A 17,743-nucleotide genomic window follows, 5' to 3' on the forward strand; every position below is an offset into this window, starting at 1 on the left:
CACATTGGTACTTAAGATGACCAGTCTTTCATACCATTTAGCATACAGCACATATTTAGGTGGCGTCCCACCCGACTCTTCGTCATTCCGACAAAGTGTCTCACCATAACACCGTTTGTCCCAATCAGAAAGCAAAACTTGAGGAAACAATTAAATTTGAAAGGAATGCAATATCCTCCTTTTCGATATCATAGCAAAGAGTTTATTTAAGAAAAGAAGTTCATACATTTTTAGGAATTGAATAGGAATATATGCTGTAATATTGAAGGCAAGAACGATACCATTGGTCACCATCCACATTTCATTTGTATTCATCTTTTGAACTCGTTCGATCATATCCCAATTGCGTCATATAACAACTTTAGAAAGTCCGCTGAAATGTCTTCGCAAACCAAGCATTATAATGAATTTTTACTTGCTAAGTTTTGCGTCTTTAACATCGCACTTACACGTATAATACCTTAACAATTCGATCATAATGGCGTTCCTACTAGGTAACTTCGAGATTCCTCTTTTAATTTAGAATAACCACGTACCATTCGATATAACGATCCTTTTGTTAATAATATTCTGCTTTTAGAGAGGTCTGGAAATCTTTCCAATCTTCTGCGATCACGCTTTGGCTTCTGTTAAATCAATGAATTCTTCGAACTCTGATAGTCCTAGTAATTGAATGTATAGTTACTCCGTACGCTGATTCTGTTGTAAATTTTATCAAACAATACTTGCACTTTACTGTTAGGAATAATCAACTTCTTCATAATCATAGGTTACTTCGTTCTCGAAATTAGCAATACTAAGTCTGAAGTAAATATCCTTCCAGGCAATCCAGGTTTTTAACAAACAAGAAACTCAAGTAGTAACTTGACAACCAAGGTTTAAAACTTATTTTATTCAAAAAGGCTTTTAGAAATTTGTAAAAGAAAATCTTTTTCGAAAACTTGTTTAAAAAGTTTGGAAAATCACAAACCTAGTTGTCTTTACTATATGAGTTGGTTGTTGTCCTTCCGACCTATAACAAGGTACCAAATTAATGGAACGATCATATAAAGGTCCATTCACTTCAATCTACATTTTCTCCTTTATCGTGTCCACTTACCTTCCTTAATCGACGAAACTTCAATTGTTGTCGCACATTATCTTATTCATAGCTTCACATCAAGGCTCCCATATTGGTAATACTCCCAACATTATCGTTGCAGTAGTTAAGTAGAACAGGCTATCCAATAGTCAACAAGTCTATTTCATAGAACAAAGTTTGCTCGTATCACATCACATCACTACTTTACATATCATATTTATCATAGCACTATCATTTAATTCCACCAAAATTCCAGGTTTATACCTTTCTCTCTAACTCTTTCAAGATTCATCTAATTCATCCCATAATCATTCACGGGTGGCTTAGTCACTAATGGCTTCTTTTAACCCGATAACAGCTATCCTCTGAAACACTTAAATCTCCTCTCTAAACTTCGTCTCACCTTTATTTATATCTCAAGCGCTCACCATTTACTGTAGCTCTCGAATCCATCCACGCAGGTACAATCGCTTCATAGGACAAGTTCTAAACTGGGGGTATAGAACAGGATGTAGGGTAAACTAAAGAGATACACTCACAGACGAATGTCCAGTGAAACAAGAATAAACAGATGGAGCTTCTTAAATAGGTAGTCTCATATCAAGAGGTAGTAGAATAGCGTAGAATAGCTTGAAGGGGTGCAACTGTCATAATAGAAGGTAATACCATTAATACTAATGAAAGAATAAGGTGCGAACCAAATATAGGAAAAGATGACGATCCTCGAACGGAAAGCTCCAAACAATCAGATGATGCATGGAAATCAGGATATGCCATTGCCGTTGTCTGGAGATCACGTCGCAAACTAAAAATCCTGAATCGCAACACGAACCGTATCGGAGACCTACTATGTAGTCGCACTCATCCTCACGACATCTTATCTTTCTATTTCCTATTCCTAATCCTAACCCTCTACCCAATCCCGACAATCCAGGCTTGTTTCAGTGACTTATAACATGTAGCTCTGATACCAACCTGTGACGCCCTCCAAACCCGGGTCAGAAGTTTGGGGTCCACAACACATACACAATATATAAACCTGTATAAGAGATATTATTTATGATGACCCTGCTTCACAAAACCATGGATCGCAACAGGTTAATGTATGAAAACAAGCCACAACCTTAACTTTTATTACAACGTACCAAATTCCCCTTTTATTTAACTTACAACTGATAATAAAAGTATTCTTACAATTTGACTATCTCTCTACCACATGAAGCTTCTGCTAGCTCGATCCAACTCAACTGGAACCTTAGCCCGCACTTTGGACTGAGGAACTTCACTATCATCCATATCATTTTCAACTGTAACATATATAAAAAGATTCGTAAGAGTGAGCTAACTAGCCCAGCAAGTCATGATAACGATAACTGAGGTTAAACAATGATCAAATGAGATGATTCAAAGGAATCAAATTTCTTTTTAACTACTCATTAGAATTGGATATTCATTTTAAGTTTTAAAAACCAAGGTTAGGCTGCTGATCAGTCACGCACTAACCCCGAGCAAGCACACAGCACTGCTCTAATTACTAGATCCAAGGCACATATTGGCCTAACTTGACCATTGGTATGGTCTGACCACGAATCTGGTCCACATGTATAAAACTATCCAATCCTAAAGCAGTTCAATAGGATAAATAATATAATTCGATAATACAAGATCATAATCAATGATGGTTAAACACTTGAATAAAAACGTAAGGAAACTCATGGATATCTCAAGGGTATATCAAGGTATGTATAAGAAACGGTTTTCAGTTTGTACAAGGGTCAGGTATTAGACCAGTAATGATTTTTCAGGATATGGTTCTTTGATGTTATAAAGAATGATTGGAATATAAAAGTTTCTATGTTTTCAAATTATTCTCTTTCAGTGTTTGGTAGTTATACTTTTGAAGAGTGTATTATATTTGTATGGTTTGGTGTCTGAGGATCAACAAAAGGGCGGTTTGCAAGGAATAAGGCTTACGGCTCAAGATCAAGAAAGAATCAGGGTTTAAGGGTAAATAGTTTGAAGCATATGTATTATAAAATAGGAGTTATGTTTAATAATAACAACATGTTATGAAACAGTTCAAAAACATTGGTAATATATCTTGAAGAAAAGTTCAGAAATACTTGCCTTACAAGGCGTTACAACTATTAATGATCAACTCTGAGTCGACTCTACTGCTCAGGCTCTAACGTCCAATCACTAGATCCCCTTGGATTCGACTTCAACACTTAGGTCTTTCTGTAGAAACTCTACTGAGCTCGTCGACTGACCACTAGGTTATCTTTAGTCCATCGTCCACTTTCAGGTTCCCGATTATAACCTACAGGGTCGAAATGCTCTACGTTAGACGTCTAGGTATGCTTGACATATCCTCGATATTAATTCTTACCCAACGATATTCAAACCCGACTCGTAATTATTCATATTAGAATAACAAAGACAACAATTAGGGTTCACAATCTTGAAATCGATTTAGTGTTTATTTTCAGAAAAGACGTATACTCGTCATTTTACGAAATTAAGGTTACTGTGTTTTGGACAAAATATACAACACAACATACAATCAGGTTTTGTATAAAACATGCGTATATATATTTACTTATACTCGCTCGACGTCCCTATAATCCTCGGATACGCTCCCGTATTTTCGAAGTTCAATTTTCCGGAAATCGGACAGCGTCCCCTTTGTTTATCGGACTACCCGTCGAAACATCAATCGACGTCAATTCAACAATAATCCAATTTAAACCACGACAACCATTTACAACTTGCAAATTCTAATCACCGATACAATTTAGTTATTAATTATTACTACTCGCATATTTATATTTTTATTTGTAGGACTCGGAAATGATTCATCATTGTCCACCGTCGGCTCGCCGAGGCTCATCGTCGACGGCGGCAAAATTTTTGGGGCACCCAATTATTCGGGTTCCAACACAAAAATTCCACCAATTAATTCAGTTAAAATCAATCACACGAAATTATTTATATCATGAATCGTAGTCATAATTCCCTGCAATTAAAATAATTACACGGATTAATTCTGATTACTGAACCAGAATACAACCAACAAAACAAGGTAACAGAACAGGGCTACACGCGCACAACGCGCCATAACACAAACACCGCAAAGCAACCAAGAACACAGGGACGGCCGGAAAGCCCAAAGCCACACACCCAAACTTCACCCACATAGACACACACATACACGAAGTGTACACACACATCAATACACATACATACAATCACGTATGAATCGATTAGCAATCGAAACAAAAAGGCTGGAAGTAGTTACCGGAACACAGGCGGCATAGGGAGTAATAAGAAGAAACGACAACAGGAAAAGAAAGGAAAGACCGAGAGAGATTGATGATAGAGAGAGCGGAGAGAGAGTAGGGTGAGAGAGAGAACGAGAGATGAGAGATTGAGAGACTATAGATTGATGTTTACAATATCAAATGACTCACACCTCTGTTTCGCTTAACAACATGGCACGTGTCCCGTTTAATGGACACGTGTCGTGTCATGACTGATTACAAGCCGATTCGCATCATTTTAATCGATTTTAATGGTAAAATCTGCTAATAAATATTACCCAAACCGTACCAAAATAATCCTAAAATTTTCTAAAAATCCCAAAACTAATAAAATAAAATTTTTATAATTTTTAAAACATTTTTGAAATGCAACTCATATCTGCATTTAATAATTAATGATCCTAGCTGCACTTAAAATAATTTCAGATAATGACGAAAACAGTCTTAAAATGTTAGAAATATCCCAAAGTTTATAAAACCGTAATTTTCAAAATTTTAGAGCAATTTTCGAAGTGCACTCTGTACCCGCTTTTTAACAATTTAATGAAACAACGCGCAGGTGAAATTAATCCCGAAAATTTCCAAAATAATTTTAAAATTCTCAGAATATTATAAACTTAGAAAAATATGAACTTCATAATTTTTGAGGAAATCTGGAATTAAATACGGATTTGGCAATTAAATGGAGTCAGAAAATCATACAGGGTTAAATAATTGATAAAATATTGATTTCTAAATTTTGTAAAATCCCAAAAATAATTATTGAAATTATAAAATCATAAAACTAATTTTAGAGACAATCCAAATATTTACGGATTTAAAACTGTAACAAATTCACCTTTAAAATAAAACAGAACAATATAGCTCAACTTTTAGCTACACATTCCAATCCTTTATACCAAAAATTCACAGATAAATAGTATATATCAGCACACCGCTGCCAACACCAAGACACATATTTTAGTTAATTAATACTTCCACAATTATATATTAAATAAATTCAAAAGTACACGAGTCATTATAATGTCCAATTTGATTCACACCATTTAAAGCCTTAAAAACTTGTAATATACATAATTTAAAGGTCCTTTGATTGTATTTAATACCTTTTGATAAGAGCTTTAGATTTTTAGAGTGATAAGAAGAACCAATGATTTATAGCTTATTGCTTTGGTTCTTTTCATATTTGTAGCTTCGAATCTTTGTATTTGGAGTTGTAAGCAAACCCTCCGGGTATTTATACTTTTGAATAAAAAGAATATTTACCCAGAATCTCTTTGTTTGTTTATTTCGTTTTAGTTTTGATATTCCGCTGCATTAATTTATTAGAAACAAAAAACATACATTCACCCTCCTCTGTATGTACCTATTGGACCTAACAAGCTACTAATGCAATAAATCTACCCTTTTTTCTTCCTTTCTCTAACTTCTCATCCTGCTCCATTTTGAGCTCATAGGTTTTTAAGATACCATACAGTCTCTCTAGAGTAAAGTCTTTATACTCTTGAGAATTTCTGAGAGAGACTGTCATTGGCTTCCATTCTTTTGGTAGAGACCTCAGGAATTTCAAATTTGAATCATTAGCTTGGTAGATCCCATACAGCTTTAAACCATTTAACAATTTTTGAAATCTACTAAAAGTATCAGTCAAGGACTCACCTTCCACAAAGTGGAAGTATTCATATTGTTGTATAAGAAGCTACATCTTGTTTTCTCTAACTTGCTTAGTTCCCTCATATAGCACTTGAATTTGATCCCAAATTTCCTTAGCAGCCTTACAATTAATGATATTATCAAATATATCTCCATCAAGACCATTGAACAGAATATTCATGGCCTTTATGTCTTTATAAACTTGCTCAATGTCTCCATCTATCCATTTTAACCTAGGATTTGAAACTGTTTGCTCATTTCCAACAGCTCCTTCAATATTTGTTGCACCCCTGCGAGGAATATGAGGTCCTTTCTCTATGCAGCCAACACATCTTTCATCTTGAGAGAGTAAGTGAAGGTGCATCTTTACTTTCCAGTGATGATAGTTATCTTTGTCCATAATTGGAATCTTTACACCAACGTCCTTCCTGCTCATGTTGCTAGATTGCTTGATCTTTAAACTCTTTGTGTGTCAAGAGATTGCTCTGATACCAATTGTTATTTCCTAACAATATAACAACAGAATTACAAAGGGGGGGTGAATGGAATTATGGTTCCTTTTTAAAACTTTGAAAACTTCTTACAAAACATATAACCATGTTTGAATATGCTTGAGTGCAGATAAATAATAAGAGTATTCAAGAACACAAAGTAAATAAATAGGCATTTAAAAACTTTCTGGCGGATTGATATTTCCACCAGAGATATATATATATTGAGAAGATAACTCTATGATGCTAATAGCACACAACTGCTTATATGTGTTTTTTAACTTAGAACTAGAGATACTAAAGATACAACTTGCTTGCTCTTGTTTCTAAATTAAAATGTAATACATATTTTTCTAAACACTTGCCACTCTTGGTTTATATTCCACCAAGATACATGTGCAATGAGATAAAATAACATTCCTATCAGCTAGGTCCAATTCACATGTTTCTTCATTCCTCTGTCTAATGCAATCCAAGTTAGATACAACATCTTTGAATAAGCTTATCTTGTATGGAAATGAAAATGCTTCATTTTCTTCCAACACCTACAATCAGACTACCACATTCCTTTTATGCACTATCAACCCATGTGACTCTGTTAGCTTCTATCAAGTCCCTTTCAACTAATAAGTGGAATTTATATCAACTTGGAATGCTTCATATCGGCTTAATTTGGTATCTTGGACTCAAGTATGTGGTGTTTTTAATGTGTTTTTATGTTATGTCATTGCAGGGCACTAGTCAGAAGGAAGAAAGGAGTTTTTCAATGTTTTTATGCTAATAAGAGGTCAGGAATGGAATTTCGGAAGATCGCACGAAGAAAGGAGCGCAAAACAAGAAAAATCAGTATTTTTGTCAGAAGCACGGCGCGCCCGCGCCAGAAGCGGAATGTCCTCATTGAAGGCAATAATAAGGATACAAGGCAATAATAAGTTTCTTAAAGACAGATAAGGGCATGAAATTGATGCTAGCTCCCAAGTCACATAAACACTTATCGAAAGATAGATTGATAATGGTACAAGGTATCATGAAGCTTCCTGGATCTTTAAGTTTAGGAGGAAGTTTTTGTTGCAGCACAGCACTACACTCTTCCGTAAGAGCAACGGTCTCCAACTCCTCAAGTTTAAGCTTACGAGATAGAATACCCTTCATGAACTTAGCATAGCTCGACATCTGTTCTAGAGCTTCCGCAAAAGGTATGTTAATGTGCAACTTCTTGAAAACCTCCAAAAACTTAGCAAATTGCTTGTCAAACTTCTGCTTCTGAAGTCTTTTAGGATATAGAGGTGGTGGATAGACTTGTTTGACTCCTGTATTCTGCTCCGAAGGAGTGTTTTCAACAGCATTCTTCTTTGGTTCAGCTTCTCCATCTTTTTTTTTTAAGCAGAATCAACAAAAATCTCAATTTCTGATTTTTGGGCGCGGGCGCGGGCGCGGGCGCGCTGCTTATGGGCGCGGGCGCGCCTGCATTCTGGATTTTTTTTCAAAATCTTCTTTTTCTCAATTTTGAGGGCTAGCGACCCTTCTATACCTCAGGGTGATTACCTTCAACTATTTTTTGACTTCTCTCTTGCCTAGATTAGCCTCTATGTCACTCGAAAGAGTTCCTTGAGGTCGGTTTAATAAGGCGTTAGCAATCTGCCTTATTTGATTCTCCAAAGTTTTGATAGAAACCGCTTGGCTTTTGCACATAAGCCTCAACTCCTCCAATTCGTATTTTTCATTAGAAGATGGACCGGCACCTCCATGAGATTGTTATTGTATTCCCTGGGGCTGAAATTGTTGCCTTGGTGCAAACTGTTGCTGAAAACTAGGAGGATTGAAAGGCTTATTTCCAAACTGTTGGTAAGGTTGTTGCACACCACCCTGATTATTGCTCCAGCTGAAGTTAGGATGGTTGCGGTTGTTAGGATGATAAGTAGCAGGAACAGGTTTCTGCGACCTCTAAAAGTTGCTCACGAACTGAGCTGACTCACTAGATATAGCACATTGCTCCGTCGCATGTGATCCTGCATAAAGCTCACACTCATTATTGGTTGAACACCATAGTTGGTCACAGAATCGACCTTCATAGTCAACGCCTTTAACTGGGCAGCGATAGTTGTAGCTGTATCCACCTTCAGAATTCCGGCTACCTTTCCTTGTGGTAGCCTCTGAGTTGGATTCTGATATTTATTCACAGCCATCATCTCAATCAGATCATAAGCGTCCTCATAGCTCTTAGCCCATAAAGCTCCACCTGATGCTGCATCGAGCATAGGTCTTGACTGTGCTCCCAAACCATTATAAAAGCAATTGATCACCATCCAGTCAGGAATTCTATGATGAGGACACTTTCTAAGCATCTCCTTGTAGCGCTCCCAAGCTTCACATAAAGATTCACCCGATTGCTGCGCAAATTGAGTAAGAGCATTTCTGATTGCAGCTGTCTTTGCCATAGGGAAGAATTTAGTAAGGAATTTCTAAGCAAGATCTTCCCAAGTAGCAATAGAACCAGCTGGTAGAGAGTGTAACCATCTCTTAGCTTTATCCCTCAGAGAGAATGGGAAAAGTCTCAATTTCACAGCATCTTCAGAAATATTATTGAACTTGAAGGTGTCGCAGATCTCGATGAAATCCCTAATGTGCATATCGGGATCTTCCGTTGGAGCACCCCCAAACTAGCCTGAATTTTGTACCATCTGGATTGTGTCAGGCATGATCTCAAAGGTATTAGCTGCGATAGCTGGCCTGACAATGCTAGATTGAATGTCTTTGATATTTGGTTGAGAAAAATCCATCAACGCTTTCGTTGGTGCTGCTGGTTCTCCCATTGTTATGATCGCTTCTTCTTCAACTTTCTCAACTTCTTCAAAAACTTCTTCTTCCACTTCTTCAACTTCGTCCAGTGTTTCCTTACAAGATTGAGAACGTGTTCGCATACATGCTCTCTAGAGTACCTGAAACATAACAAAGTAAACTTATAAGTAAAATAATCTGAGTCAGTGAACTTTAACGACCACCGATGTCAAGCACATAAACTAAAATTTAACACCGATCCTCGGCAGCGGCGCCAAAAACTTGTTCACACTAAAACACACGCAAAAATACACACAAGCACACGTGATCACAAGTAGTATAAGATATAAGTCAAGTTCGTTCCCACAAGGATTGGTTTAGGTTAGGTTCAGATTATGCACTTATGCAATAATGTATGATTATCGTTCACAGCTAAGACAAGTAACAAGTTTGATTTGATTTGATTAACTACTTAAGAGATTATACTAGCATGAATTAACTAAGAGATTAAAAGTGATTTACTTATATGAGAATAAAATATGGGATTCTAACTTTATAAATACTTCATTCAAAGTTTATGTCTTTATCAATAATATGCGATGGTGATGATAACTAATCAGATCACACGAAATTAGTATACACTGTCTTTTGATATACGTATACCCTACTACTAAGCATCCACAAATAAGATAGAAGCCAAATAGATACCAATTATTCTTAGACCGTATATGTCTATAAAATTTGAAAACATAATGGTTGAAGAGCAGGTTATCTATTGTGATTACATAGGGTGTGTAAGATGGTTAAAATTACACTACGAATTATGCATGTCAAATCATACATAAACCTATGCTAGCATGACAAGTTCTAAACCTCTATATTCACTGTTGCTTCAATAGAGATTTACAAAGGTTTAGAACTAGCATGGCAAGTTCTAAACCTCTAATTGTATAGAATCATATTACATGTTTGGTTGTAGTTCATTCGTATTTTTGCATGATTATTCATATAGTATAGTTGTTTGCATTTTTGTTTTGCATATTTTTTCGTGTTGTATGTGATATGCTTTAGTGTGTGGTGATTTATGATTTCCTAGTTTGGTTGTGCTTATTCGTCTTTAATGTGTAGCTAACATCTAAGATTGTTTGTTAATCTCTATTGAAGCAACAGTGAATATAGAGGTTTAGAACTTGCCATGCTAGCATAGGTTTATGTATGATTTGACATGCATAATTCGTAGTATAATTTTAACCATCTTACACACCCTATGTAATCACAATAGATAACCTGCTCTTCAACCATTATGTTTTCAAATTCTATAAACATATAGGGTCTAAGAATAATTGGTATCTATTTGGCTTCTATCTTATTTGTGGATGCTTAGCAGTAGGGTATACGTATATCAAAAGACAGCGTATACTAATTTCGTGTTATCTGATTAGTTATCATCACCATCGCATGTTATTGATAAAGACATAAACTTTGAATGAAGTATTTAATAAAGTTAGAATCCCATGTTTTATTCTCATATAAGTAAATCACTTTTAATTTCTTAGTTAATGCATGCTAGTATAATCTCTTAAGTAGTTAATAAAATCCAACTTGTAACTTATCTTAGCTGTGAACGATAATCATACATTATTGCATAAGTGCATAATCTGAACTTAAGCTAAACCAATCCATGTGGGAACAAACTTGACCTATATCTTATACTACTTGTGATCATGTGCGCTTGCGTGTATTTTCACGTGTATTTTAGTGCGAACATCAACTGCTATTTTGGTTGATCATCCGTTGAGACTTCATAGGTGTTATCTGTTGAAGCTTTATCTGTTCTATGTTGAAACTTGACTAGCTCATCCGTTGACGTTGAGAATATACTGAGTTATCCGTTGAGGTTTATGGAGTCAATCGTTGAAGCTTTGTAGATTAGTAGTTGAAGTTGTTTTCATAGCAGTTGATACTCTTTTACTGATACAAAATTACAAGGCATTTTATATTTATAATTAACCTACCTATTTTGTATATCTTGTTAGTAGTCAACATGACTTAGAAATAACTAAAACTCCCAAATCCCCCTGCTATTCTAGTGTAAAGAATTTGCTACGTACTTATCCATATAAGCTACTCTTTCAACGGATAGATAACTGTGGTTATCCGTTGAAAGCTACAATTGACACTTAATGAATCTACTTAAGGTGTTTTGGTGAATTATCATCAAGACTACAACATATTCCTAACAACTTACGTTTTACTTTTTTTAAGTCACTAACGTTATCTGTGTATAGAATTGTATCCAATTCCGTTACATTAAATTTTTGCCATTAACACAACCGAAAAATAATGAACATGTTAATGTAATCTATACAAACTCAATAACTCGTATCTAGTAACAACAATCACAATCAAACTGCTTCTCGACAATTCCGTCAAGTATAAAAAAATCTGGTAATACCAATACTGATACAAAATTTAATAAAAGTTAATACATATGAAAAATACATTCTTACAAGGCTATTATACCAACTTAAATTTAAAGAACGATCACATAATCACCCGAAAAAATGAAGAACACAAGTGGCAATCACATTTCTGGTGAACACAAAATCATAACCCAAAAATCACAAAAAAAAATACATGTAAACTCAAAATCGAACGATTTATGTATTCATAATTTCAAAATATGTGAACAACTAATCAAAATAAAAACCTTAGGTAGGTCAAAATTGAAAATTTACCCAAATCAATCTTTATTGTTGAAATCAGGTAGATGATTTCACAACGATCAATTTGGTTACTTAAACTCCAAATCACTATCAAAATGAACTTTGATCTTCAAGAATACCAAGAACACTCGAGATTTTTCTTTAAAAATATGGGTCGGATTAAATCTCAGAGGTTTGTCCACGTAAACGGTCAATTTTAACATATTTTACACATAATTAACGGAATGTTTAACATGAATGTAATGTTAGTGCTGACAAAAATAAAATATTTAGTTTAGTGATAAGTTTCCTGAAATGTAGAATAGTTAAGTGATAAAAAACTATTTTTGCTTTATATTATCATACGATATTTACCTTCACATAATCCATACTAAATCACATTACCTAATATACTTAAAAAATTTACTATAGTTGTGACGCCCTCTGATCCGGGGTCAAGATTGAGGAGCCACGACACCATCATATTAATAATTAATCATGCAATAATATAATAACAACCCCGAGATACTACATGACCTACATAGAATAATGTATGAAACAAGCGTAACTACAAACCAAAATATTAAACTAATATTATTATAAACTTTTATGAATATTAAAAACAATTCCGACTTGGAATTGTCAGATAACCCAATAGTACCTGAACCAAAAATTTTACAATCTAAAATATGTCGCTGATCTCACTGACTCCTTCTACCTGATCTGGAATGGCAAACCTAACGGTACGAAAGGGACGGTTATAAACACTCTTCCCGACAGTACGTGTAAGCCTCGATATCCTCAAGATCAACTGTCATGGTTAGAAATATAGCAAACTAATATGAGTATAAAACTCAGCAAGTAACCCTAACTGTCATTAACTATTCAAATCTCTTCAAATGTTAAAAGGGTTCTTACCCAAAAGTTTTGGTTTTGCATTTAAGTGTTGGGTTCTAGGAGGTGATTGAAAGAAAGGTTGTTTGGGTTCAAGTATTTCTGATTCAAATCTTTCCATTTTTTTGAAATCAATCTCTAAAACATACTAATATATAATAGATACTTTGTAAAATCATATTTTTTGATAATTTCAATGAAATGGGATTAGAGTGTATAACTGACAAATACGATACGGGTGATCAGCCCGTACTGACCTCCATCTGGTCATAAAAGGTACCTAAGGCATTATATCGGCCTTCTTATATACCGCTCTATCTCCGGTTACACAACGCTCCGGGCTATCTCCGGGCTCCATACACTTGGCTAGATCGTTATTACACGATCACTTACGCCTTCAATCTTTGGGATTTCAATGAAAACCTTTATATTGAAAAAATAATTTATAATCTCAATTCACATTTCATTTTAAGAAAATTATCGTCCTTTGAAATCATTTGGACTATTTTAAGTCAAAAATCATTCTTAATTCCAATTTCAGGGACTCAAATCTAAAGCAATGGTGTAACAAGGAAATATAGTTCAAGAAATGAAATTCAAGGACAAGTATAAGTACTAGCAAAGCATGTTGAATATCAACGTGGGGGCGTTAGCAAAGTGTAGATATTATCAAAACAAAAGTATCAGGGTAACATAGGTAATAACGAAATAAATAGGGTAGTGAAATAATAATGGCAGGTATATAAAGAACAAGTTAGCACTAAGGGTGTTCGAATTTCAGGGGATAACAGTATCATATCATCTCTATTAATTTCTTTAACATTTTATATCACATTTCACTTTAAGAGATATCACAGAGTTACTTGCCTTAAAAGTTGTCCCTCTTGATCTGAATATGGTTACTGTCACCTATAACTGCCTTTTTTTTCTACCTTGAGCGCCTTCGCTTTCCAAATCTACACATTAAAATAAACCTTAATTAGGGATCTCGTAATAAAATGATGTTTCCCTGAATGTCTAAACTTTCTATCCTTTCGTGTTTAATTAACATACTTATAAGCATACATCTTTACTATATAAACACATTGTCACATTTACACGCAATCATATCTATTACTTACTTATACTCATCCTTCATCGATTTTACTTTACCATCTACCAAGTAGTCATATAGGTACACCTCGATTATACATAACACGGATTATCGTTCACTCATTGTAAGTCACGTAATCACGATCAATAACATACTCATATTCATATACTTATCATACCAGTCTTTAAATAATCATTATTATAAATCATAGACCCTTATGTCTTTTAATTATTAGCCGATTACATTCCTATCAAATGACATGATGTATTCGTATTTATTTACTATTCATTTTTCACAACCAAACACCCAACACAATTACATACTCCGTTTTATACTCAACTAATCCAAACTTTGTAATACCAAAACAAGTTCTCAAGGATCATACAATCACATGCTATATTTCATATCCGATTAATCCAAATTTTATAAAAAAAATGAATCAAAATCCCAAAAATAATATTCATAAAATCAGAAAATTTATAATTTCAACATGCAACTCAATAAACATACATTAAAAAATTTATCGAATTCATATACAACTAGTAATCATAAAATCGAGCGGACTTTAAGCCAATTCGAACTAAAAATCTATAAAAAATCGAATTAACACGCATGCACACATACAAACGAGTTTATTAGCGATTTTAAAGGCTCAATATAACATCATGGCCTCCACCGGCTCGCCGGAGCTCATCGCCGGTGGGGCAAGGTCTCGAAGGTTCTCTAAATCAGGGTTTCGTTCGACGAAAATCTTACCAACAACTTTAAAATATAACACTCACTCAATTTTCATCACAAAGAAATAAATCTGTGAGTTAATATCGAAACCCCGAATTGGGTTTTTAACAAAATCGAATTTCATGCACAACATGCAACCCGTGTATCATGATTAGGAAGTGAAACAGGACTGAAATCCGGACTTAATCACGGCCGGAAAAGGCGGAGGATGAAGAGAAGAGAGAGAGAGAGAGAGAGAGAGAGAGAGAGGAGAGTGGAGAATGATGCATAGAGGATGAGAAGAGGAAGGCCTTTGGGTCTTTTTATGACCCCAGAGGTATTTTAGTAATTTACTAATTCCCTTTTTATTTTTCTGATTTTCTAATTTTCTGAGAGGCCGATCTTTAGTTGTAATATATATAAAATAGAAATATGAAATCAAATTTTAAATGAAAGTACATGGAAATATCTATCCTCCGGTATTTTTAAAATAATTTTAGAGCGAGCGGTTTATTTACAACAAATTTTACAGGTTAGCTCACAAAATAGAAATAATCCAATTAAAAATCATTTTAAAATACTTGGAAACCATAATAAATCTAACTATATTTTTTAAAAAGTCTCTAGAACTATTCTAGAGATAATAAGACAAGTTTCGAGATTTAAACATACTCTGGTGATTTTATATAAATAATTTATGACCGACAATTTACTATTTTTCAAACAAAAATTCATTTAAAAATATGTAAAAACACGCTAACCACCAAATCAATCACATATGACTCCAATAACATATATTCGTATTTCCAAGCTAGGAAAAATCTCATATCCACAAAATTTCTATTTAATCTCTATTTATATATTTCTTTTCATAATTAACAATCGCACAATAATTTAACAATCGAGAAATTTTTCAATATTTTAATTCGACTATTCACATAAACACACATAACCCTTTATATATACTTTTCTAAATTTAATCATTCTTCTTTATACATTTTCCTTTAATAACTCGGAATCCGCTATCCGATATTTACGGGTCGCGTCTCAACTGACGACCCTATAATTAATCATTATATCTTAAGTCACAATAGACTCATCACACTGGAATAAATATTTATTCACTGATTCACATAAGTTGCATAAAATCACATAATAAAAATTATTCATAAAAAATATATATTGCGAAAATTCCGGATATTACAGTAGTAATATGTCTATTTATGACTAAACTCATCTAACTTTACAGGCACACTATGCTCCATAAAAATGAATCTATTCCTAACTATTAAACAACTACTTTGCGAATTGGCTACTGTTGTTGGAGGATTTCGTAACTTTGATTAGGGTTTGTGAGAAAATAGTGGTGTTGGACTTGGGAGGTGTCTCGATTTGTCTCAGATATCATATCCATTTGCCAAAATACCCGCGTACCAATTTATACTGGATCAAGCCTACACAATTTGGGCTTTGTGTAAATAAAATCCCGAATTCTTCAGTGTAGATTGCTACAGTAGAGAACTAAAAATTCTCCAAGCTTCCAAATTTCTCGAGTCGTTTGAAAAAAATGAAAAAATAAAGCAGTAAAATATATGGAGCACTATAGTGCTCATAATCTGTATTTGAGTGCAGGTACGTGAGAGCCAATATATGATATCTTTTTTCCTAGGTTTCAAAAGTTTGAGTATATTTAATATCTTTTTGAAATCCATTACGGTCTTCAATAAATTAAAGTATCCTAGAGTCCCTTTTCGAGAGTAAGACTTTTAAATAATGTAAGTTTTACTCCTGTTCTCTTGAGAGAGTAGGGCCTTCAATAGTATAAGTTTTGCCCTAACCTCTTTTGAGAGAGCTGAGCTTTGTATAATCCAGAGTTTTGCTTTCTTTACTTAAGCGTGTAGCATTGAGGGACTTATAGCCTGCACGGGCTACCCTACTTGACAATTTCAGTTTGTAAGTTTGAAATATTTTTGACAGATACGTATTATCGCGAAAAGTTATATGAAAAATACTTTGAACTCAAGTCAAACGCAATAATAGGCATTTTAAAAATGTCACAATATTTTTTTCTTCAAAATAATATTCTTCGTATAACACTTTATTCAAAATTATGTGTGTCGCATAAATATTTTATTTTATTTTAGAAAGATGCAGCTCATACGATCTTCTAAAAATAATCATAATTATTCAAAATAAATATTTTGTATAATATTTTTCAAAAATATATATGCCATTCAAATGGTTAAACCTCAAGTAGGTGACTGATTGCGTCCAAATAACTCAAGTAAGTCACTCATTGCAAATTTCACTCAAAGTGATCATTAATTAACTTAATTTGATCATTTCTAAAAAGTCAAAAATTGAAATTACCCAAAATTGAAAAATGGTAAGATAGGATGGTAAAACTCGTTTTGGGCTTCAATATGGTTACTAAAACTTGCTATTTTGATGAAATCTGACTTTGATTCTCCCAACTTAAGTTGTTTTCAAAACTTTGAAGATTAGAAACGAGATTGCATCATGATTTTGTGAATCAAAAAATAAGTTTTAATAACCATATTGAAGCCTAGAACCACCCCTACCCTCCCGTGTTAACATTTTTCGATTTTGGTTAATTTCAGTTTTAGACTTTAACAGAATGATCAAATTAAGTTAATTGATGATCATTTGGAGTCAAATTTGCAATAAGTGACCTACTTGAGTTTTTTAGACGCAGTCAGCCGCTTACTTGATATTTAACTCGTCATTCAAATAAATCCGTGTAATAATTTTACAAGCATAATAAAATATTACTCGCATGTATTTTTTAAGTAATAAATATTTTTCTATATAAAAATATTTTAAAACAAATTACATGAGCATGCTTGACATATTATTTAATTTCGGAATTATAAAAAATGAGATAGATTATGAAAAACTTATCTTCGATTTTGCTGGTTCAATTTCAGTCTCGAACAAAAGTATATGTTGTCGTGTTTGGCCGGCTTTGCTTTATGTTGATTTCTGCAGTT

General features: G+C 33.9%; 1 non-coding gene across 1 annotated transcript; it reads left to right on the plus strand.

The window, feature by feature from the left end:
* The first annotated feature begins 8,861 nt into the window (after nt 1-8,861).
* On the plus strand, nt 8,862-8,966 carry LOC141694489 (small nucleolar RNA R71). Its single transcript, XR_012563792.1, has one exon. It is a non-coding gene; the product is annotated as a small nucleolar RNA R71 (small nucleolar RNA).
* The last annotated feature ends 8,777 nt before the right edge of the window (nt 8,967-17,743 follow it).

This window comes from Apium graveolens, chromosome 10 (assembly GCF_009905375.1).
Source record: "Apium graveolens cultivar Ventura chromosome 10, ASM990537v1, whole genome shotgun sequence".
Lineage (NCBI taxonomy): Eukaryota > Viridiplantae > Streptophyta > Magnoliopsida > Apiales > Apiaceae > Apium > Apium graveolens.